The sequence below is a fragment of the Phyllobates terribilis genome, unplaced genomic scaffold, assembly GCF_046119375.1.
Source record: "Phyllobates terribilis strain yellow unplaced genomic scaffold, ASM4611937v1 Scaffold_2__4_contigs__length_985480577, whole genome shotgun sequence".
In the NCBI taxonomy this organism is placed as follows: Eukaryota; Metazoa; Chordata; class Amphibia; order Anura; family Dendrobatidae; genus Phyllobates; species Phyllobates terribilis.
In genome coordinates this window covers 369,513,525-369,539,792 of record NW_027362762.1, presented here as the reverse complement: position 1 = coordinate 369,539,792, position 26,268 = coordinate 369,513,525, and the positions used below count along the sequence as shown (strand labels likewise).

General features: G+C 44.3%; 1 protein-coding gene across 11 annotated transcripts in view; it reads right to left on the bottom strand.

Moving 5' to 3' along the window:
• Positions 1-26,268, bottom strand: part of DMD (dystrophin) — a 3,940,859-nt gene that overhangs the window by 1,213,816 nt on the left and 2,700,775 nt on the right. The window lies entirely within an intron of this gene.

Sequence of the window (26,268 nt, the reverse complement as noted above, 5' to 3'; positions counted from 1 at the left end):
ATAGGACTCCAGGCTAAGACGTGGGGGAGATATTTGATCCAGAACACTGTTGGTATTGCAGAAGAGTCTCTTGGGCTAGAGATTAGAGTCACAGAGATGCTTCACTTAAAGAGGTAACCAGGGCTGTTGCAAGCGCCTGTGAGGGAGATAATAACCTGTCGGGCCTTATCCATTATATCTGCCTATAAATACTGTACATATTCCTTTTCCCCAAGTAAAGTCCAAGTTATGGTTAAGAACCTCGTGTCCTCTGAATTTATTGCTGCCCTGGTCCCAGAAGAGAAATGCCTGGAGACAGCCGCGATCGGATGGATTGAAGTAAGTGGAGAGCCCCACATACACAGCCACACATCAGAGGGAGGACACGAATTGTCTGTAGGGTGCCAGAGCGAGAGGGGGCTACAGCTCGCCCGCGACTACCTCGCTGGGGCACCTTACAACTACATGCACAGAATAGTGGAACCAGAACTGGTAAAATATCAGCATAGAATAGCCTTTATCATTGTACCAACCATACACATTAAATAAACATCATTAAATAATCAAATCAAATAACCACTGAGTAGCTCTTTTACAGTAATGCCTTCAGAAATGCACTTAGCACATAGCTCCTATAATGCAACTGTGTATCTCCATCGTATTCCACCACCGTCCTTTACTAATATACTAATACTGATATTTAAGCAGAAAATTAGATAGCAATGGTCCTTTAGATGCATAGTAGCGATCTCTTCGTGTGCCAATTGGTATAATCCAAGACAGAAGGAATGCTCTAATGACTTTGGTCAATTATCAATAGAAAACTTCAGAACAGTGCCAGGCATTCTTGACTGTCTACATGATTTCTGGACACTTGTTTATCTTTGAATTGGAGAAGCTGGTGCAAATTAGGTTGCAAGGTCATCCTGGGTGTGGGAGAATGTGTCCACCACTAGTACATGAAATTTGCATGAGCTGATTTATATTATATATTATAAATTTATCCTGTAATATTAGAAAGTATTTCCCTCATATCATAGCTATCCTTTCCAAAATGTACAGTTATAAATTGCTAATCATAGTTTCATAGAAGTTTCTAAGGTTGAAGATAGATAAAAGTCCATCGAGTTCAACCTATAACCTAACAACACATAGATAAATAAAATGCATATCAGTCACCTGTGCATTTCAGATTGGGAGAGGGAGTTGTGTGGACATTGCTGCTTTACCAGCCTCTGGCCACCAGAGGCCCCTGTTGCCTTTAAAAGAAAGGAACTCTTTAGTGATCTTGTTGGTGTGAGTCAGCAAAAAGAGAAGCATGAGTGGAGAGAGGAGAGACATGGTGGAGCTGCATCCTAGGAGCTGGTGTGTGCAGCATGCAGAAAGACTAATAGAACTTTGCCTGAAGGAGGAGTTTTGCCTGTGGCTCTGGGCAAAGAGAAGGAGCTATCTGGAAGGGACAACTGTTGTTGGATACAGAGGTGGATTCCTCCCCAGTGCATCTAAGTGACGTGGAAGACCCTCTGCTGGCCTTACAGACTGAAAACTGCACTCCTGAGACTAGTTCAGGACCCTCTCCTCAGACTCCAGCTTCTTCAGAGAACAGTTACCGGCCGGTAAGATCTGAGCTCAGATATCACCACAGGATCCTGTTGGTACATGCAAATAGCAGAGTTTGTTTGGCGCCAAACACCATTTCTCAAAAACATTGGTTGTGGGCGAACCTTAGTTAGAGACTCCCCCTCTGTAGGGAGATTGTGTATAGTTAGAATAACAGGATTGTAAACTTAGAGATTTGTTAAGTTTGTTTACCATTGCGCTACACCAGTGTACGAGCCCTCTTGTGCACCCATCTGTTCTTATCATTCCTCTGGGTAACACACGGTTACATCACTAGGCGGAACCATTGGGTAGGCAAATTATAGTTCTGTTGTTAGTACATCCTGGCCCTGCCGGTTGTGTAGCGCAAGGGTCTTAGCTGCCTTGAGCTAGGTGTGTGTGAGGTTCACTGCTGTTCCTTTCTTGCATTGCCCGGGCAACCCAGTTCCAGTCCTTAATAAAAATGTGTTAAACCAACTAATTGACTCTAGTATCCTCTGTCCTCGGTTCGCTGTATTCTGTGAAAGACCTCCTCGGTATGTGGTCTACAACTTGGCGTAGTCGGCAGGATACAGCGTTGCCTAGGACATGGAGGGAGACGATACTGTAGCAGCAGTGGCCCTGGCCCAGGTACTGAATCCACCTCCCGCTGCTTTAGCTTTGGTGGGACACCTTTCGGCTGGGGCGCTGTTACAACATTTGCTGTAGTACTATGGTAAAAATATGTTGTTGCGCGATTGGATTGAAAGGGTGCGGTTGTGATTAAAATGTGCAATTTGACCCCGGAGTTGCGAGCTGAGATAGCATTGAAAGCACTAGAGGGTGACGCCAGGCAGACAGTAATGGTCAGGCCCGAGTCTGAACGAGACAATTTAGATAAGATACTTGCACTGCTGGAGGGAATCCACGGGTATAGGGGTGTCACAGTGATGCATCTGCAAAGTTCTTTTTTTAATTGGCCGCAGCGAGAGGACAAGACTCTACATCGCGTGCAGAATTATTAGGCAAATGCGTATTTTGCTCACATGATACTTTTTATACATGTTGTCCTTCTCCAAGCTGCATAGGCTTGAGAGCCAACTACCAATTAAGTAAATCTGGTGATGTGCGTCTCTGTAATGAGGAGGGGTGTTGTCTAATGACTTCAGCACCCTATATAAGGTGTGCTTAATTATTAGGCAACTTCCTTTCCTTTGGCAAAATGGGTCAGAAGAGAGATTTGACGGGCTCCGAAAAGTCCAAAATTGTGAGATGTCTTGCAGAGGGATGCAGCAGTCTTGAAATTTACAAACTTTTGAAGCATGATCACCGAACAATCAAGCGTTTCATGGCAAATAGCCAACAGGGTTGCAAGAAGCGTGTTGGCCAAAAATTGAGGAAAATCAAGCGTGAAGCTGCCAAGATGCCATTCGCCACCAGTTTTGCCATATTTCAGAGCTGCAACGTTACTGGAGTCTCAAAAAGCACAAGGTGTGCAATACTCAGGGACATGGCCAAGGTAAGGAAGGCTGAAAAACGACCACCTTTGAACAAGAAACATAAGATAAAACGTCAAGAATGGGCCAAGAAATATCTTAAGACTGATTTTTCAAAGGTTTTATGGACTGATGAAATGAGAGTGGCTCTTGATGGGCCAGATGGATGGGCCAGAGGCTGGATCAATAAAGGGCAGAGATCGCCACTCCGACTCAGACGCCAGCAAGGTGGAGGTGGGGTACTGGTATGGGCTGGTATCAAAGATGAACTTGTGGGTCCTTTTCGGGTTGAGGATGGAGTGAAGCTCAACTCACAGACCTACTGCCAGTTTCTGGAAGACAACTTCTTCAAGCAGTGGTACAGTAAGAAGTCGGTATCGTTCAAGAAAAAACATGATTTTCATGCAGTACAATGCTCCATCACATGCATCCAACTACTCCACAGTGTGGCTGGCCGTTAAAGGTCTAAAAGAAAAAAAAATAATGGCATGGTCCCCTTGTTCACCTGATCTCAACCCCATAGAGAACCTATGGTCCATCATAAAATGTGAGATCTACAGGGAGGGAAAACAGTATACCTCTCGGAACAGTGTCTGGAAGGCTGTGGTGGCTGCTGCACGCAATGTTGATCGAAAACAGATCAAGCAACTGACAGAATCTATGGATGGAGGCTGTTGAGTGTCATCATAAAGAAAGGTGGCTATACTGATCACTAATTTTTTTTGTTTTTGTTATTGCTTGTCAGAAATGTTTATTTCTAAATTTTGTGCACTGATATTGGTTTACCTGGTGAAAATAAAATAATGAGATGGGATTATATTTGGTTTTTATTAAGTTGCCTAATAATTCTGCACAGTAATAGTTACCTGCACAAACAGATATCCTCCTAAGATAGCCAAAGCTAAAAAAAAAACCACTCCAATTCCAAAAATATTAAGCTTGGATATTTATGAGTCTTTTGGGTTGATTGAGAACATAGCTGTTGATCAATAATAAAAATAATCCTCTAAAATACAACTTGCCTAATAATTCTGCACACAGTGTAATGCAATACTCCAATGCTTTGCAAGAAACGCTGAATGAAATTCAATGGAGGGACCCTGAAGCCATGGGAGCTTTCCGGGAAGTGGACAGGCTATTGCGGGACCAGTTCGTTTCTGGATTAGCCAATAAATTCCTACAGGACAAGTTGCGGGAGATCACCCGGACGACAGCCTACATGACCTTCTATCAGATCTACCTCGCCGCAATAGAAAGAGAAGAAGAGTCCACACCCGTGACCGAGAAAGTCGTAAATAGTGCGCAGGTAATGCAAGGCCAGACAGGATCCAAAGACTCAGATACCTTGAAGATCATGGTGCAGGCTCTATGCACAGAATTGAAGAATCTTTGGCTAGAGGTGTCCCAGATGAGGGTGAGACCTGTGCGACTTCAAGGGACGACCCCACCCTCCTGAGCTCCTCCATCGGTCCCGACTTGGCTGCGGAAGTGGAACCAAGAAAGCGCTCCTGGTGCTCGAAGATCCAAGATCCTCTGTTGGAGTTGTCAACAATATAGTCATCTTGCCAGAGATTGCAATGCCGGGATCAACTCAAACTACCAAACGCTGTAGTAGCTGGGCATCCTGCTGTGGTCCCCAATCAGTCAAGCCCTTCACGTGGAGAATATGACTTGTATTCCTGGAGCCCAGTGTTAGAGGCTGATTTTGAAGGACAGAAAGTAAGGTGCTTGGTGAACACCGGGTCCGAATGCACCATCATGCCTCTTGAGGTCTTTGAGAATCGTTTCGGTCATATGATGGAGCCTGAAGACGGCAGTGTTATTTGACTTACAGCAGCCAACAATGGACAGTTGCTTGTGAAGGGAATTGTGTGGATGAGAATGATGCTATGCAGTCAAGACGTTGGTACAAAAGGAGTGGTCCTGGTCGATCATCCCCCTAGGCGAGGAATGGATGTAACCTTGGGGATGAACATATTACGAGATCTGGATCACCATCTGTTCGCTAAGGAAGGACTGCGATACTGACAACGCGCTATGACTCCCCGGCCATCCCAGAGGGTCCTTCAGCGGATGGTGAGAAGTTGCGGCTTTCAGAAAAGTGCCCCGTCTGGCCGACCTATAGGTCTCATTAGGGTTCCCTCCTGTGCACCTGTGGTGATCGCACTGAACAGAGAACAACTTCTGATGTTACCTGTGGGAACCTCTCGTTGGCTGAGAGGTCTGGAAGTACTGATTGAGCCAGTGTTTGATGAGTCATCCCAGACGAAGCATTTTTGTGGCCCATGCCCTAACAACGGTGAGAGATGGCTGTGTGCCTGTCCGTTTCATTAATGTGTTGGACAGCGAAGTTTCTATACCCAGGGGTACATTACTGGCAGAAGTCTATGTGTCTGACGGAGAGATACTCCGAAGAACAGGGTTTGAACTCTGGCCCAATAGGAGGTCAGCCTGGACTTATGCTGTTGAATTGACCAGGAAGGAAGACCCGTCTGCTGAGTGGAATAGCCGAAACATGATGGATCGGATGGGAGTGGATAGGAGGACCCTGACCCTGGCTAAACAGAGGCTCCTAAAAGAGACCCTATGGGAATTCCAGGAGGCCTTCTCCTGCCATGGCGAAGATTTTGGGTGTTCCTCTACCATCGAGCATGAGATTCCAACTGGGGACACACCCCCAATTCGGGAACATTATCGGCACATTCCTACAAAGATGTATCAAGAAGTAAAGAACATGGTAACCAACATGCTGGACAACCAGGTCATACGAGAGAGCCAGAGTCCATGTGCAGCGCCCATGGTCTTAGTACGTAAAAAGGATGGGTCCCTTTGATTTTGTGTCAATTATAGAAAATTGAATGCTCACACTGTACGGGATGCCTACCCTGTTCCCAAGATTGAAGAATCGCTATCAGCGCTGGGTCGGGCTAAGCACTTCTCGACACTTGACTTAGCCAGCGGATACTGGCAAGTCCCAGTGGCTGAGAAAGACAAGGCAAAGACGGCGATCATCCTACCCATGGGACTCTATGAATTTAACAGGATGCCGTTTGGTCTCTCCAATACATCGGGAACCTTCCATCGACTAATGGAACATTGCTTGGGCAACCTCAACTTTGAGTCAGTGTTGATCTACCTGGACGACATGGTGGTGTTTGGGACATCGTTTGAGGATCATCTTCAGAAGCTTTGCCAGGTCCTTTAGCAAGTTCGTGACCATGGGTTGAAGATAAAGCCTCAAAAATTCCAATTGTATCAAGACTGTATTGAATACCTGGGTCATGTGGTGACTAGTGTTGAGCGAACATGCTCGACACTGCTCTGTACTCGCCCGAGCATCACGCTACTCGGGATGTTCGGCGAGCACCGAGCATTTCCGGGTTACTCGGGCGGGAGCTCTGGTCTCCGCCCTGCATGTTTGGCGCTCTTTACAGAGCCAATGAACGTGCAGGGATTGCCAGCCAGTCACTGTAATGCTGCAGCCATGTTGGTTGTGGGCATTACAGTGATTGGCTGGCCGCACAGCATCACCTCGAGTATTTAAAACCGGGCGCCGCCATCTTGGACACAGTCGCTCCCGATTAGACAGTGTAGGGACAGCGCTGCTGATTTAGGGAGAGATATAAACTGCGAAATAGTTAGTGTAGGGTCTGTAAAGGCTGCCAGAACAAACAAATAGTCCTTTTCAGGACTAATATCCATCCCAGATACCAGGCAGGCAGGCTGTATAGGAGACACAGTGGTTATACCAGCAAAGGCTGCATTACAGTCCTGTGTGCTCCTGTTGCTGAAATTGCTGGACTTAGCACCAGGTGTGGGGGGCCAGGAAAAATCCTTTTTTTTTCATCTAAATCCTCCTTTTTTTTTCCTCCTTCACACTGTACAAATACCCGTCTTATTAACCTTTTGGTGTGTCCCCCCCCAAAAAAAAAAGCGTGTCTCTGATTTTTCAGACACAAATATAACTGTTGAAAATAGTCTGGTGTAGGCTAGAGAAACAGAAGTGTTGTTTTGCACTTCCACAGTTCAAACCTCTGTATTATCCATTTTGGGCCATTTGTATCTAAAAAAAAAAACAGTTTGAGTGTGTCGCTCACTGTTCAGCCACAAATCTATATATTTAAAAAAGTCTGGTATACCCCAGTAAACAATAACTGTGGTTTTGCCATCCCATGGTACAAAATCTCTATTATTCAGGTTTTGGTATATTTTCCGTAAAGAAAAACAGTAGTGTCTCCTGACTGTTGCGACACAAAAATATATCTGTTGAAAATAGTCTTGTGTAGGCCCGACATCCCAGTGTGGTTTCGCAGTTCCATGGGTCAAATCGCTGTACTATCCAGTTTTGGGCCTTTGGTATCTAAAAAAAAAGCAGTTTGAGTGTGTCAATCACTGTTCAGCCGAAAATATCTCTATTTAAAAAAGTGTGGTATACCCCAGTAAACAATAACTGTGGTTTTGCCATCCCACGGTAAAAAATCTCTATTATTCAGCTTTTGGTAGTTTTTTCCGTAAAGAAAAACAGTAGTGTCTCCTGACTGTTGGGACACAAAAGTATATCTGTTGAAAATAGTCTTGTGTAGGCCCGACATCCCAGTGTGGTTTCGCAGTTCCATGGGTCAAATCGCTGTACTATCCAGTTTTGGGCCTTTAGTATCTAAAAAAAAAGCAGTTTGAGTGTGTCGCTCACTGTTCAGCCGCAAATATCTCTATTTAAAAAAGTGTGGTATACCCCAGTAAACAATAACTGTGGTTTTCCTCTTCCACGGTTCTAATCTACTCTTTATTACCCTTTTTCCATTGATAGTGCAAGTGTAAGCTATTTTACTTCATTTACAATGGGCAAGGCGCGTGGCAAGGGACGTGGAAGTGGACGTTCTGGTGATGGTTCGTGCAGAGGACGGGGCCGTGGCCAAGGTGAAAATGTGCCACAACCAACAGCCACATCTTCTCGCTCCCACTTCTTGACTGAATTACTAGGGAAGCACAGAACAACACCAGTATTGAGAACTGATCAGTGTGAACAGGTTATTAAATGGATAGCAGATAATACTTCCAGTTACCTGGGCACCACCACTTCCGGTCTGTCTTCCACACGGTCAACTCTTAGTAGCCATGAGTCTCGACCGCATACTCCTCCTCACCCTGATGCTCCTTCCTCTCACCATGCCGAGTGTCGTCAGACAGCAACTGATCCCACACTTGGACACTCTGAAGAGCTGTTCACTGGTCCATTTCCATATTTGGGCCCCTCGCCTGATACGCTTGAAGTGGTGGAAGAGGAGATCCCATGTTGCGATGCTAAAATATTTGAACAGCCACGGCCACAGGAAGTCGACATTGGCAATCTGTCACAAGAGGTGGACGATGACGAGACACAATTGCCAGGAAGTGAGGAGGAGGATCGTGGTGCGCAAGTGGAAGAGGAGGTGGTGGATGATCTAGTAACTGACCCAACGTGGAAGGAGGACATGCAGAGTGAGGCCAGCAGCACACAGGGGGAGGGAGGCAGAGTACCCCAACAGGCAGGAAGAAGCAGTGTGGTGGCCGCAGACAGAAGGCAGGCAACCGTTCCCCGTAACACCAACATGATGGACGTTGCCAGTACAAGCGGTTGGTCTTCCAGAGTCTGGAATTTTTTTAAAGACTCTGCTGATAACCCCAAAAAGGCCATATGTTCCACCTGCCATGCCAGCATCAGCAGGGGAGACAAAACTACCAGCCTGACCACCACCAGCATGATCAGGTACAGGGCAGCAAAGCACACGAACTTTGTGGGGCGAAACCCAGGGTCCACGACCAGTGTCACCGGGTGTCACCACTGCTTCTTCCACTGTTGTGCGTGCAATAGAACCCCCTGTTGTGTGTGCAAGGCAATCCCCTGTCCATACTGCATATAAAGATGCCCCCTCCTCTCAGTCTTCACTTGTTATGGCAGTTTCTCAAGAAACAGCATCAACGTCCACGTCCACGTCCCACCGCAGCGTTCAATTGTCCATATCCCAGACCTTTGAACGAAAGCGGAAATTCGCACCTAACGCCCCACAGGCCACAGTCCTAAATTCGCACATTTCACAACTGCTTGCGTTGGAAATGCTGCCTTTTAGGCTGGTGGAGACGGAATCCTTCCGCAATCTTATGGCGGTGGCCGTCCCTCGGTACTCGGTCCCCAGCTGACACTATTTTGCCCGGTGTGCCATCCCCGCACTACACAAGCACGTGTCCCAAAGCATCTGCCGTGCCCTCAACAACGCAGTTACTGGGAGAGTCCACCTGACAACGGACACGTGGACAAGTGCTTGTGGCCAGGGACGGTACATCTCTCTGACGGCACAGTCATTACTGGTTGGTGACACTTGTAGACCCCCGCTGCAAGGAGAACTTTCACTCTCTTATTCCTGAGGTGGAGAGGTCTACAAAAATGGGGCAGTAACAGAAGGCCCTTGCTGCAGAACTCTTAAAAAAATTCCCATCTGAACACGCTAGCGGCAGAGGTCACAGTTCGTTGCCCAACCAAGGCGTACAGGCGAGAGAGATGCAACTCCAATCCAGCAAGGGCAGGGGAACACTGTCAACATTCTGGGACAGTTTTCTGAGACCCGCCCAGCTTACAGGCCCTGAGGCGCGGGGTACTCTCACAAGGAGTGGAAAGTTTCTAAAGATTGTGAGGGAGTACCTTGCCGACCGTACAGCGTCCTCCTTGATTCCTCTGTGCCTTTTAATTATTGGGTATCCAAGCTGGACACTTGGAATGAACTCGCTCTGTACGCCTTGGAGGTCCTGGCCTGCCCTGCCGCTAGCGTGTTATCGGAGCGTGTTTTTAGTGCCGCTGGGGGAATTATAACTGATAAGCGCACTCGCCTGTCAACTGACAATGCTGACAAGCTGACCCTTATCAAAATGAACAAGGGCTGGATTGGGCCAGACTTCTCATCACCACCAAATGACAGCAGAGTAACATAAAGTCAAATCCACTGTGTTATTTCGGGAGGTGTATTCACATGCACCTCTTCACACCCACACATGGGTATACGCTTCCTCATTTCGGCTGTTTTATCTTCTTCTCCTTATCCTCAGCCTCCACCACCACTATACCACCAGGGTTCCAGCATTGCAAGTTCCTCCGTCATTTTTTTTGGCAACTTTTGCTTGCAAGGCATAAGCAAATACTATGGGACACCCACTCCCCACTAATGGGACTATGTTGGTAATATGCTGTACTGCATGGCTCTTGTAAGGGGCATTGCAAGTTGTTCCATCCTAATTTTTGGCAGCTTTTGCTTGGAAAGCATAAGCGAATACTATGGGAGAACCACTCCCCAATAATGGGACTTATGTTTGTAATATGCTGTACTGCATGGCTCTTGTAAGGGGCATTGCAAGTCGCTCCGTCCTAATTTTTGGCAGCTTTTTCTTGCAAGGCATAAGCAAATACTATGCGACACCCACTCCCCAATAATGGGACTTATGTTTGTAATATGCTGTACTGCATGGCTCTTGTAAGGGGCATTGCAAGTTGCTCCGTCCTAATTTTTGGCAGCTTTTGCTTGCAAGGCATAAGCAAATACCATGGGAGACCCACTCCCCAATAATGGGACTTATGTTTGTAATATGCTGTACTGCTTGGCGCTTGTAAGGGGCATTGCAAGTTGCTCCGTCCTAATTTTTGGCAGCTTTTGCTTGCAAGGCATAAGCAAATACTATGGGAGACCCACTCCCCAATAATGGGACTTATGTTTGTAATATGCTGTACTGCATGGCTCTTGTAAGGGGCATTGCAAGTTGCTTCGTCCTAATTTTTGGCAGCTTTTGCTTGCAAGGCATAAGCAAATACTATGGGAGACCCATTCCCCAATAATGGGACTTATGTTTATAATATGCTGTACTGCATGGCTCTTGTAAGGGGCATTGCAAGTTGCTCCGTCCTAATTTTTGGCAGCTTTTGCTTGCAAGGCATAAGCAAATACTATGGGAGACCCACTCCCCAATAATGGGACTTATGTTTGTAATTTGCTGTACTGCATGTGACGCGCCCCCTGGGCCGTGTGTACACGTGTGTGGGATACCCGGTGCCGGGTCTCTGGGGTCTGTACTCTCCGTGGCAGTGACCCAGTCCCGTGGCTCAGGCTGGTCAAACCAGTGGCAGTCTTTCTTAGGTTTTGAGGTTAATTGTCCGACTGCGCCATCCGTGGATTGCGGTCAGGGAGTACCACCGCTGCGCGGCAGACCGCTGAGGCTGGTGTTGTGTGCGCAGCAGAGAATGGGATAACTCCCCACGGGAGGAGTATAGCCTCAGGGCAGTGAGTGTGGATGATGGGGGTGATGGTGCACGAGCGCAGCAGGAATGACTCAGAGTCTTTGCTGTGCAGTTCAGGGTCTTTACTGATGATTATAAGGTAGACCCTCCCAGGAGTACTGGCTAGCATAAGCGGCCTAGTCAGTCTGTGAGCAAGCAGGAGTTCCCCTGGCCAGGTGGAGTTGTAGGCCTCCCCGTCTGTCTGCACTCTTCCTGGCTACCTTGCTGTTAGCGGGTAGAAGTAGCCCACGTCCCTGAGTGTACCGTGTAGTGCTCACCCGTATGGCTGGTGACTTGGGGCCTTCTGTTAGCCTCCGCTCCACGACGGCGGTGCTGGTCCCTCTCTTGTGACTGAGCCTCCGGGCTTCTATGGCCAGAGGACCTGAAATCCCCTGCCGGCTGGTTTCTGCTGCTGGATATATAAGTCCTCACAGCCTCGGACTCCTGTGTCCGGTTCCTATTGTCTTCTGCCAGGGCGAGCTCTGCTCAGCTTCCAGCCCCTAGTCTTTAGCTCCTAGCTCCTACAGAGCTCCTTGCTGTTACTTTCCCTTGCTCTCACTCTGACTCTGACTCTTCTCTGTTCTCTGACTCACTCAACCCCGCCCCAGATCCAGTTTATAAGGGCAGAATTCTCCCCTCCCAGGACTGGGGCAGGAGGATGTTGCATGTTTAAGGGATCCTGACCAGGAAACCTCCCACTTGCTCTCCGACGTAATATCTCTATTACTGTGGTGACCAGACCCCTGGGGTGCCACACATGGCTCTTGTAAGGGGCATTGCAGTTCCTCATAATTTTTGGAAAGCCTTCCATTCACTGCTTAGGCCAACAGTGCACAGGAGACCCAGTTGCTATAAATGGAAAAAAAGGTTTAGTTAACGCCCTCTGACCTCCATGTCATTTCCAAGGGGCATTGGAGTGCCTCTAAATTTTTGGTAGGCATTGCACTCACTGTATGCCCTATAACTGTGTAGCCGAACCATTGTTTTTGTTACAGAAACATATCCTACAAGACATATCTGGTTGACTGGCCTGATATTGATGTGAATGGTCCCTGTTCCTCCTGCTCTTTCTCCTTTACCACTACCTCATCCATCATTTATCACCTGAAGCTTTGTTTTAACGGGAGTCATAGAACTTGGATAGTAGCAGGAAAACATCCAGCAATCCTCGGAGGAGGTAGGATATGTGCCAAAACGCTGAACACCTCAGGCCTAGCCGCTACTACATACATGCGCTTGCATTACAAAAAAACAAAGCAGATGCTAACTTCTATCATGCTCATCATGCTCCTCACCTTGGCACTCTCAACTCCCCTGATGGAGAAGCCAGGGCCCACCGGAGGAGTCTGATAGTCCGGTGGGCTCGGCCAATGCTGCCCTAAAGCAGGCCAGGCTAAGAAAAGTGTGGGAAAGGTTACCGGGAAAAATAGGGGTGGCTGGGGACCGAGTATGGACACCCGGCCACCCCCTGGAGGCTGGGGAGCAAGCGGGGACGCCCGGCCACCAGGCGGCTGGGGACTGAGTATGGATACCAGGGCGCCGACACAGCCATGGCGTGGTGGCCAGATTCCGCATCCACATGCCTAAAAGGCCCAATTTAAAGTGCAAGCAAGCAAGCAGTATGGTATTGCAGCCTTGGGGTGGGTGGGTGGCAGGCTGCATACTTGCGCTTGCATTGCAAGGAATGGGAGAGGTACAATTGAACACTGCCCTGGGACAAGGACTTGAATGGGGATAGTTGCAAGTCTGCAACGACAGGTGCAAGGTGGGAGGCATCTTCGCATGTACCATGAACAGGGGTTTGGCAAGCACACACTACAGCGGAATAGGCTCTCCTTCCCACTAAATGCACTGGGGAGGGCACAGGTAATGTTTTGGTATACGCGCTTAATCTTATGTATAAGGCACACCAGGACAAATAGGGGCGGCTGGGGACTGAGTATGGATACCTCGCTGCCAAAGCAGCCATGAGGTAGTGGCCAGCTTCGGCCTCCTCCAAACTAAAAGGCCCCATTTCAAGTGCAAGCTAGCAGTATGGAATTGCAGTCTGGGGGTGGGTGGGTGGCAGGCTGCACACTTACACTTGCATTAAAAGAAAACATAGCAGATGCTATCTTCTGTCATCATCATCATGCTCCTCACCTTGGCACTCTCAACTCCACCGATGGAGAAGTCAGGGCCCACCGGAGGAGTCTGGTTCTCTGGTGGGCTTGTCCAATGCTGCCTAAAGCAGGCCGGGCTAAGAAAAGTGTGTGGGGGGATGTTCCAAGGAGAAATAGGGCGGCTGGGGACCATTTATGGACACCTGGCTGCCCCCAGGCGGCTGGGGACCGTGTGTGGACACCCGGAAGCGGGGCGGCTGGGGACCGAGTATGGACACCCGGCCGCCGGGCGGCTGGGGACTGAGTATGGATTCCAGGCCGCCAACACAGCCATGATGTGGTGGCCAGATTCTGCCTCCACATGCCTAAAAGGCCCAATTTCAAGTTCAAGCAAGCAAGCAGTATGGTATTGCAGCTTGGGGGGTGGGTGGGTGGCAGGCTGCATACTTGCGCTTGTATTACAAGGAACGGGGGAGGTACAATTGAACACTGCCCTGGGACTAGAACTTGCATGGGGATAGTTGCAAGTCTGCATCTTCTGATGCGGCAAGGATCACTTATGATGGGCACACTTTTAGACAGTGACCTGGGAGTCAGAGATGCTTCCAGGGGTCTTCCCCATGTTGTTCCCATGTATTTTCAGCACTTTATGCATGTGTCACACAGCACATGGCCAGATAAGGTTGTAAAATGTTAAAATGACATTTCCCGGTGAATGCATTTGTCATAGTTGAAAGCAATACAAAAGTGCAAAAACGCATAAAAAATGCTACTTGTGAACATAGCCGAAGGTGTGGAGGAGTATTTTTGTTTTTGGTCATTTATTTTAACTTATACACAAGTCTTTTTCCTGGAAAGGATGTTCCTTAACATATTTCACAGGAAAAAAGTTTCACTTTCGTTTTTGAACGTTTTATTGTGAGCCCGTAAAAGTGGCTTAATACCTCTGACCACGTTGTTGACAGCAGTGACCTGGGGGTCGGAAATGCTTCCTGGGGCGATCCCCATGCTGTCCCCATGTCATTTGAGCACAGTCACTATCGTTTTGGGCACTTGTTAGGCTTTTAAAAGACTGCCGGGGGTGCCACCGCAAAAATGCTCGAGTCTCCCATAGACTAACATTGGGCTCGTTGCTCGGGTCGAGCACCCGAGTATCACGGTGAGCTCGGTCCGAGCTTCGAGCACCCGAGCATTTTAGTGCTCGCTCAACACTAGTGGTGACCCATAAAGGAGTACGACCAGCTGCAAGTAAGGTTGAGGATGTTCAAAAGTGGTCTCAGCCGAGAACGTTGCGAGAGGTGAGAGCCTTTTGGAGGATACTACCGACGGTTCGTCCCCAAGTTCGCTCATCTGGTTAGTCCCTTGAATGAACTCCAGAGAGGCACAACGAGAGAACCTAAGAATTGCCCCATTCAGTGGAGCTCTCGGCAACAGAGGGCCTTTGAGGAGGTGAAAGCCGCCCTAACCAGCGCACCAATCTTGGCCTACGCCCGATTTGATGCTGTGTTCCTGCTCTACACTGATGGGAGCCTGTATGGTTTGGGAGCAGTGTTGTCACAGGTTCAAGATGGTTGGGAGAGAGTGATCGCTTATGGAAGCCGTTCCCTAAGAGAGACAGAGCATAACCCCGCGAATTACAGTTCTTTCAGGCTAGAGCTGCTAGCCTTGGTTTGGGCAATCACCGAATGGTTTGCGGAGTACTTAACGGGGGCTGAAGTGATAGTCATGATAGATAACAATCCACTGGCCCACCTGGAGAATGCCAAACTGAGGGCACTGGAGCAGAGGTGGATGGCACTGCTGACTAAGTTCAACTACCATATCAAGTTCCGGTCAGGAAGGGAAAATGGAAATGCAGACACACTATCTCGAGTTCCGATGGAGCCACCAGTGGGGAATATTGATGATGAACTGGAGGACACCGAGACTCCTGACCTGGGCCAATTGCCCCCCTTCCGGAGCATGGTACATTCAAGTGGGGTGGCCTCCGGAATGCCTACAGTGCTCAGTAAAACTACTGCAGATTGGGAGCATATCCAGGATGAGAACAGAGATATAAGATGCATGAAACAAGTATAAATGTAATCTCAAGTGAACCTTAAGGCTTTTATCCACCAACAGGAACTATGTTTCATTTGCGCACCATATTACAGTCCGTGTAGATTGGCTGTAAAATCACTGAAATCAGTGCTCCTAGATGTAGAGTAGGGCATCTATTATCTTTCAAGCTCTATATAAAAAAAATCAGGCCAGACAAGTTAGGTACGTCCAGATGGGTCCACCTTGTCATAATGGAATGGCTTTTATGCTCTTTTGATCAAAATAGCGTTAACTAAGTATTCTATGTTGTGAAACCTACAAAAAGGCCAAAGTACACTACCGTTCAAAAGTTTGGGGTCACCCAGACCATTTTGTGTTTTCCATGAAAACTCATACTGTTATTTATCAAATGAGTTGCAAAATGAATAGAAAATATAGTCCAGACATTGGCAAGGTTAGAAATAATGATTTTTATTTGAAAGAATAATTTTCTCCTTCACACTTTGCTTTCGTCACAGAATGCTCCTTTGCAGCAATTACAGCATTGCAAACCTTTGGCATTCTAGCTGTTAATTTGCTGAGTTAATCTTGAGACATTTCCCCCCATGCTTCCTGAAGCCCCTCCCACAAGTTGGATTGGCTTGATGGGCACTTTTTGCGTACCATACGGTCAAGCTGCTCCCACAACAGCTCAATGGAGTTGAGATCTGGTGACTGTGCTGGCCACTCCATTACAGATAGAATACTAGCTGCCTGCTTCTTCCCTAAATAGTTCATGCATAATTTGGAGGTGTGCTTTGGGTCATTGTCCTGTGGCAGGATGAAATTGGCTCCAATCAAGCGCTGTCCACAGGGTATGGCATGGCTTTGCAAAATGGAGTGATAGCCTTCCTTATTCAAAATCCCATTTACCTTGTATAAATCTCCCACTTTACCAGCACCAAAGCAACCCCAGACCATCACACTACCTCCACCATGCTTAACAGATGGCGTCAGGCACTCTTTCAGCATCTTTTCAGTTGTTTTGCGTCTCACAATTGTTCTTCTGTGTGATCCAAACACATCAAACTTTGATTTGTCTGTCCATAAAACTTTTTTCCAATCTTCCTCTGCCGATTGTCTGTGTTCTTTTGCCTATATTAATCTTTTCCTTTTATTAGCCAGTCTCAGATATGGCTTTTTCTTTGCCACTTTGCCCTGAAGGCCAGCATCCTGGAGTCGCCTCTTCACTGTAGACGTTGACACTGGCGTTTTACATGTATTATTTAATGAAGCTGCCAGTTGAGGAGCTGTGAGGCATCAATTTCTCTAACTAGAGGCTCTAATGTACTTCTCTTGTTGCTCAGTTGTGCAGCGGGGCCTCTCACTTTTCTTTCTACTTTGGTTAGAGCCTGTTTGTGCTCTCCTCTGAAGGGAGTAGTACACACTATTGTAGGAAATCTTCAGTTTCTTGGCAATTTCTCGCATGGAATAGCCTTCATTTCTAAGAACAAGAATAGACTGTCGAGTTTCACATGAAAGTTCTCTTTTTCTGGCTATTTTGAGAGTTTCATAGAACAAACAAATGTAATGCTCCAGATTCTCAACTAGCTCAAAGGAAGGTCAATTTTATAGCTTCTCAAATCAGCCAAACCGTTTTCAGCTAGGCTAACATACTTGTGCAAGGGTTTTCTATGGTTTTCTAAACATCCATTAGCTTCTTACACAGTTAGCAAACACAATGTACCATTAAAACACTGGAGTGGTGGTTGTTGGAAATGGGCCTCTATACACCTATGTAGATATTGCAATAAAAACAAGACATTTGCTGCTAGAATAGTCATTTACCACATTAACAATGTATAGAGTGTATTTGTGATTCATTTAATGTTATCTTTATTGAAAAAAAATGTGCTTTTCTTTCAAAAATAATTAAATTTCTAAATGACCCCAAACTTTTGAACGGTAGTGTATATATGGCCCATAATCCCTGTCCAAACAGCATAACCCAAGCAAGAACAATGGAGAGAAACATTAGAATCCGTAGATTACAGATGAAAAATTACTGTGCATCCTAAATAGGATGAATGGTAATCACAGGCAACCTCCAAAAGCCAGAAAAAGGGCTAAGAATAATATAGATATACTTTATTGAGCAAAATATTAAATAATTCCGAAACACAAAGTCATAGGGGGATGACAGATTGGGGAAAAATACATTAAAAGAAAACTGGATATAATGATGACAAATTCCTGTGAAGAGACTTACATCCCCTATATCTGGCCCATAGTGTAGTGACTCAGAGTATATTTAATGACCTAACAAAGGTCATGAATGTATGTTAAGATGATATCGGATGAAATAAACACAGCTCCAATTCTGAATAGGGAGAATTTAAAGATGGGAGAGATATATTTGTGTACGCATCTAAGTCAAGATACTGCACATAAGAACCAGTCCCAACTAAAACCGGATATGACAATCCTCAAATTGGGCCTGAAAATGTGCTCAGTGCATAAGGTGCAGGTGCTCGTGCTCAGGTGCAGGTAACTAAGGTATGAACCACTCATAAGGGATTGCCTGCAACAGTTCATTTGTTGCAATGGACAGAGCACTGAAACCAATCTGATACAACCCCTGGCAAAAATTATGGAATCACTGGGCTCGGAGGATGTTCATTCAGTTGTTTATGTTGTTAAAGAAAAAGCAGATTACAGACATGGCACACAACTAAAGTTATTTCAAATGGCAACTTTAGGGCTTTAAGAAACACTAAAAGAAATCAAGATTAAAAATGTGGTACTCAATAAGGGTAATTTTTTTCAGAGCAAGCAGAGGGCAAAAATTATGAAATCACTCAATTCTGAGGAAAACATTATGAAATCACCCTGTAAATTTTCATTTCCAAAACTAACACCTGCATCAAATTAGATCTGCTCATTAGTCTGCATCTACAAAGGAGTGATCACACCTTGGAGAGATGTTGCACCCAGTGGACTGACTTGAATCATGGCTCCAACATGAGAGATGTCAATTGAAACAAAGGAGAGGATTACCAAACTCTTAAAAGAAGGTAAATCATCACACAATGTTGCAAAAGATGTTGGTTGTTCACAGTCAGCTGTGTCTAAAATCTGGACCAAATACAAACAAAAAGGGAAGGTTGTTAAAGGCAAACATACTGGTAGACCAAGGAAGACATCAAAGTGTCAAGACCAGAAACTTAAAGCAATATGTCTCTAAAACAGGAAATGCACCACAAAACAAATGAGGAACGAATGGGAGGAAACTGGATTCAATGTCTGTGACCGAACTGTAAGAAACCGCCTAAAGGAAATGGGATTTACATACAGAAAAGCTAAACATAAGCCATCATTAACACCTAAAGAGAAAAAAACAAGGTTACAATGGGTAAAGGAAAAGCAATCGTGGACTGTGGATGACTGGATAAAAGTCATATTCAGAGATGAATCGCGAATCTGCATTGGGCAAGGTGATGAAGCTGGAACTTTTGTTTGGTGTCGTTCCAATGAGATTTATAAATATGACTGCATGAAGAGAACATGCAAATTTCCACAGTCATTGATGATATGGGGCTGCATGTCAGGTAAAGGCACTGGGGAGATGGCTGTCATTACATCTTCAATAAATGCCCAAGTTTGCATTGATATTTTGGACAGTTTTCATATCCCATCAATGAAAGGATGTTTGGGGATGATGACATCATTTTTCAAGATGATAATGCATTCTGCCATAGAGCAAAAACTGTGAAAACATTCCTTGAAAGAAGACACATAAGGTCAATGTCATGGCCTGCAAATAGTCCGGATCTCAATCCAAGTGAAAATCTTTGGTGGAAGTTGAAGAAAATGGTCCATGACAAGTCTCCAACCTGCAAAGCTGATCTGGCAACAGCAATCAGAGAAAGTTGGAGCCAGATTGATGAAGAGTACTATTTGTCACTCATTAAGTCCTTGCCTCAGAGACTGTAAGCTGTTATTTAAGCCAGAGGTGGTGCAACAAAATACTAGTGATGTATTGGAGTGTTCTTTTGTGTGTTTGTTTTTCATGATTCCATAATTCCATAATTTTTTCCTCAGAATTGAGTGATTTCGTAATTTTTTCCCTCTGCTTTGTCTGAAAAAAAATTACCCTTACTGAGTACCACATTTTTAATCTTTATTTCTTTTAGTATTTCTTAAAGCCCTAAAGTTGCCATTTGAAATGACTTTAGTTTTGTGCCATGTCTCTGATCTGCTTTCTTTCAACAACATTAAACAACTGAATGAACATTCTCAGAGCCCGATGATTCCATAATTTTTGCCAGGAGTTGTAGTAAGTTAACGCTCTCTATGCTAGTCAATAATGTATTGTCATCAGAAGAAATGGCTCTCAGGCAAATAGTAAACATCCATTACCTTGAGTCATGGTAGAAGTGTAAAGGGCACAAAATGAGATGCAGGCGATACACCAGAGAGCCTCGACGCGCATTTCGCTGGAAGTGGCCTACAAGTCTGGATCAGTTACACCAGTTTTGTCAGGAGGAATGGGTCCAAATTCCGAACAACTATTGTGAGAAGCTTGTGGAAGGCTATCCCAAACGTTTGACCCAAGTCATTCAGTTTAAGGGCAATGGTACCAAATACTAACAAAATGTATGTAAACTTTTGACTTTGCAGTAAGTAATAAAAATGCCTTAAAACATTCTCTCTTTCATTATTCTGGCATTTGGCAAATATTAAAAATTATGGTAATCCTAATTGACTTAAAACGGGAAAGGTTTATTCTGATTTAATGTCAGATATTGAGAAAAACGGCATATGTGCCTTTTTATAAAGTGTATGTAAACTTCTGGTTTCAAATATATATATATATATATATATATATATATATGTAAATGTACGGTATATGCTTTATTATTTCAGGGTGACACAATAAAATGCAGGTGTGAAAATCAAACATATTATTGAAGAGGAAATTTCAATTGTCACATTTCCTAAGATTTATTTGTAACATTTGCTATTTTCACACATTTTACTTGAGTGTTTCAGAAAGTGCAACAAATGGAACATTTTTAGCTACATCATGTGGAAACCACATGAACTCATTTGGAATAGTGTGAGTTTCTAAATTAGACAAATGTATTGCTGTTTAATCTATTCATGTCCATTTGCTTGCTGTTTTACTTTTATATATCTTATATTTACTTTTAGTATCTTTCTTCATTATGAGCAATATATGTGTCTTCATTTTCAACTAAAGTGTTTATTTGTGCATCTATGAGTATTTTTTTCTTTTTTTTTAATGTTTTTAGTTTTGCTGTAATTTCTGCAATGTTAAAACTAATATAGATGCAAATATCCTATGTATAGGGTCAATACTTTTGATTTGTGTTTGCATAAGGCCTCAAGCCTAATCTTAACTTTTGTTACATGTGTAGCAAAGGTTATCATGTCTCTCATCACAGAACCTTGATAACTTCTCACAGAAGGTTATCACACCTAAGAGGATTAAGATAATTCAACCAAGCACAAATCATTGACTGAGGTCAAGTTTGGTATCAAAATACTATTTTTGTGTAGTGATATCCTAGTGAACGGTTATTTGAGTCAAGATAACCTTTGCTTAATCTGTAATTATCAATTATTTTGTTTTAAGATCAAAGCACACAAGCTCTGTGAAATCCTCGGCTCACATTAGTGTCATAGCTACAACTCTGAAAAGGATTGTCCACTGGTTATACTTGTGCAGAAGGGAGGAGCCTTGCTGCAAAATAGGGCATGGCTTAAAATGTTCCAAAATTTTGGCACACAAAAGTGGCACTAAGTAAGCCATTGTGCAATAGGCAAAAGTGGCCAAAAATGCGATTTACTATCCTGGCACTTTGATAATTTTGCCGCATTTTCAGAGTGTCTAGTTTAGGTTTGCACTGTTTAAATATAGGACAGGATGAGTAAATCTGCCCCAGGCTGCTTTATGATAGCCTGTATGTCTTGTGCCTGAGCCAGAATAAATGTATGCATTGTTAAAATTTGTAAGGCAAATACTCTAAATTCCCTGTGGCTTTGCAGCTGTATAATGAGATTGCTGATATCTACTGTATATTTAGATTCTTTAAACATACATCTACACTTTAACTCCTTAAAGACTTGCCCATTTTGTGCCTTAAAGAGAAAACTTTTTTTTTTCATTTTTTCATCGTCATATTAAAGGAGCCATAATATTTATATTTTTCATTCATGTAGCTGTGTGAGGGCTTCTTTTTTTGAACAGTTAGTTATTAGTGATGAGCGAGCACTAAAATGCTTGGGTGCTCGAAGCTCGGGTCGAGCACATTGGAATACTCGGGTGCTCGACCCGAGCAATGAGCCCAATGTAAGTCTATGGGAAACTCGAGCATTTTTCTGGCGGTCTGCAGAAGGTCAAAAATTGACCAAATCGATGGGAACGGTGCTCAATTAAACATCAGGCAGGCAGAATATATAGGCAGACAGGCAGGCAGGGTATATAGGAGGGTGCATGAAAAACATAGCAGGGCAATTGGAACACACAGTGCCCTCCGATTTTCATGCACCCGTCTCTTTAAAAATGCCGGCCGGCAATTCATCAGCGGCATACACCGGTACCCGACAATTTAGAACAGAAAGGATAAAGCATCACACATAGATTAGATAGACAGAAACAAGTCAGTCACATATATAATAAGTACAGTGATAGTGTTGGTTACTGTACTTGTCATTTAATGTTAAAATAAAGGATTTATTAAAAAAAAAATTGGCGTAGGGTTCCCCATAATTTTAGTCTCTAGCGGAGGTTAAGCAGACGGCTGGGGCAGATGTTTGAGGCCTGGGCAGGGGGTAATACCCACAGAGCTTCCCAGGCTACTAATATCAGCCCCCAGCTGAATACCTAGCCTTTACTAGCTATCAAAATGGGGGACCCCCCAAAAAAATGACATGGGGTCCCCCCTATTTTGATAGCTATCAAAGGCTAGGCAGACAGCTGGGGGCTGATCTTAATAGCCCAGGAAGGGTGCCATGAATATTGGCCCCCTCCCAGGCTAGAAACACCAGCCGTCAGCCGCCCCAGAAATGGCGCATCCATCCGTTATACTCACCAATATCTTGTCCCCGATGCCCTTGTCCTCTGTAAATAATAAAAAATAAAAAAACACCATATACTCAACTTAATGCCTAATTCTCAATGTCCATGTCACCTGTTATAAGGAAAAAATAATAAACCACCATAATCCTCACCTATCCGCCATACTCCCGAGTGTCCCACACACATCTCATTAATAGAACAGCCACATCGTTACATGTGTTCGCTCTATTCAGCAGATGGCGATACACTGACAGGACCTTAATCGCTCCTGCAGTGTATAGTGCTGAGCTGCGGGAAGTGAGGTCACTGGAGTTCATCAGCTGATGAAGCTATGGTGACCTCACTTACGGCATCACCGCTGCGTGAGAAAATTCAGAGACAATTCTCACGCAGCCATAAGTGAGGTCACCGGAGCACATCAGCTGATTGAACTTCAGTGACCTCACTCCCGACAGCTCAGCGCTATACACTGACACAGGAGTGATTATAATCCTGTGTCAGTGTATAGCCTGCTGTCTTTTAGAGCAGTCACATCAGTGACTGCTGATGTGACCGTCCTACAAATGATCCAATCACCGTGGGACACTCAGGATTATGTTATCACATTGGACAGGTGAGGGATATGGTTGTTTTTATTTTCTGTTTTTTACAGGTGACAGTGGCTTCAGCAGATTAGGTATTAGGTGAGTTTAGCTATTTTTTAATTTGTAAATAAATATGTAAAAACCGATGTGAATTTTTATTTAAAATGAAAAACTTTATTCTTGCCATGTGTTTATTTCCAAACCTTTACTATAATGTTAGTGACGGGGCGTCTTACAGACGCCCTCCATTTCTAACCTGGGCTTCATGTCAGCTGCCAATACAAGGCTGACATGAACCCCAACCCTATTACGACACTTGCAACCGCACCAGGGCAAGTGGGAAGAGTGAGACTAAGTGCCAGATTTGGGGCATCTTATTGTTGCAACATTTCTGGGGCCGCTGAAGGCTGATATCAGCTCACTGTTGTCTGTTTAGCCTTTGCTGGTTTGATTTTATAGGGGGACCCTACGCCAATTTTTTTCAGGGGTCCTCCTCTAATCTAACCAGTAAAAGCTAAGTAAACAGCTATAGGCTGTTATTAATAGCTAGGGAACCTTTTTAGCTAATGGCCCCTTCCGCGGCTAGTAATATCAGCCTCCTGTGGTCGACTTTCCCTCTGCTGGCTATAAAAATTACGTGGGAGCCATTTTTTTTAATTTAATTCTTCATTTTATTTTATAAACTCACCCGCAGCATGTAAAGTTCTGTAGCAGAGACACTTTATGGAGCAAAATAAATATAATGACATTTCAATCTGTCAAAATCTGCAGCAGACACTAGCGTCTCCGCTACAAAAATTGACATGCTCTTGGTGTGAGTTTACGATATTACCGCAAATCAGAGCCCGTGTTTCCCATGCTGTCACGCACCTATGGCCGAATAGTAGGTGTTCGGTATGGACCCTGAACTTTACTGTTTGGGTTTGCCCATCTCTATTTATGTCCTAACTTTTATTGTCTCCTTATGAGGGGAGGTAGAAAAAAACAGCAATTCTGCAGTAGTTTCTTGGTTTTTTAAATTTTATGCTCTTCCTGAGGATGAGTGAGGGCTTACTTTTTGCACGCCGAGCTGACGTTTTTATTGATACCATTTTGGGGTAGATATGATCTTTTGACCACCTGTTACTGCATCTCATTGCAATGTTTCGGCAACCAAAAAAATGTAATTCTGGTGTTTTGATTTTTTTCTCATTATGCCGTTTATTGATCAGATTAATTCCTTTTTATATTGATAGATTGGGCAAATCTGAATTTGGCGAAACCAAATGTGTGTATATTTGATTTTTTTTGTTTTATTTTGAATGAAGTGAAAGGGGGATGATTTGAACTTTTATTTATTTATTTTTTTATATTTTTAAAAACATTTTTTTTTACTTTTCACTGTCTTCAATAGTCTCCATGGGAGACTAGAAGCTGCGATCATCCGATCACCTGTGCTACTCATAGCAAGGCTTCAGCCCTGCTGTGTGTAGCAATAATGCGCACTTGTTATGAGCGCTGACCGCTGGACGGCGCCCATAGCATCCCGGCAATGATAACTGCAGGGGTCTCTTTTAGACCCCAGGTTGTCATGTCAACTCATCGGAGACCCGCGGTCATGTGACACAGGCGCCAATGGGCGGGATTAGTGACGCACTTCCGGAGCGGGCATGTTAAATGCTGCTGTCAGAGTTTGATAGCAACTTTTAGCATGTTAATAGCCGTGGGTGGATCACGATTCTATCCACTACTGTTAGCTGTATAGATCAGCTGTCAGGTGCCCGAAAACATGCAGGCTCAGCGCAGAAACCCGCATGGAGTGCAGGGATACGATCTTGGACATACTCATGCATCTATGGATATAAAAGGGTTAAAGGATGTCTATTTTTTTGTAGATTAAACATTTTTGTGATAAGCAAAACTCAGATTATAGAACGCGAAATTATTATTTTTTTGAACATTTTTTTTACAGAGAGCATTTGAACATTCGATTTTATAATAAAATAAGTAATCCATTATACTACACATGTAGTGCAGGGCATTTCCTATATTGTCACAAGCTAAGACACAATAGTTATGAGTGCCCATGCCATAGTAACCTGTTGGCACCTCATGCATGTGGTGTGGGGGTGCCAGTGGGATGTCAGAGACAGTGCTCTCTCTCTATCAAATGTCTCATTTGACACTTTCACAATTGACAGCAGCATATGAAGTGTTAAAATTGTAGGATGAGTGAGACAGTTGACAGTACATTTGAGGGGTTAAAATGCTAGAATCAGTGTAAACACCAATCGTTGCAGTTATAGCAACAGCCCAGCTGGATATATCATTTGGGCTCCTTCAAATGATTGCACATTTACATAGTCTGTACTGTGCAATCAGCTTGACGTACATATTTAGCGAGGTGAAATAAGTATTGAACATGTCACCAATTTCTAAGTAAATATATTTCTAAACATGCAATTGACCTGAAATTCTTCCCAGATGTCAGTAACAACCCATCCAATCCACACAGGCACAGAAATCAAACCACAGATGTTCATAAATTAAGTTATGTGTAATAATGAGACATGACAAAGGGAAAAGTTATTGAACACGTGAAAGAAAGGTGCAAAAAGCCATGGAAAGTCATGTTACCAGCTGAAATCTAGGGAACTATGGCAGCAGCAGCCATAACTATTGTCTCTTAGCTTGTGACAATATAGGAAATGCCCTACGCTATATAAGTGGAAAAATATTTACTTAAAAAATTGGTGTCGTGTTCAATACTTATTTCACCCGCTGTATCTGTCATGGAGCACAAAGTGACATGGAATTGACAAATCTATATGTCAAATAGTTCTAAGTGATTAAACCCTTACCGACATACAGAACTCTAACTGTAAAATAATAATAAATATTATTTAAAAAATAACATACAGATTTTAGATCCAATTTTATTTTATTATTCAATTAAATGGCTAAATCACATAATATTTTCTGGAGAGTATTTTGACCAAGAGAAAACTATTTTGAAAACTTTCTAGAAAAATCTAAGAATGAGAAGGCTTTTGAAAGCATTGCAGTTTGCCATCAGTTGGTTTTGGTAATTGTTCTGACAAGTTGCAAGAAGCACACTGCTTTTCCCACA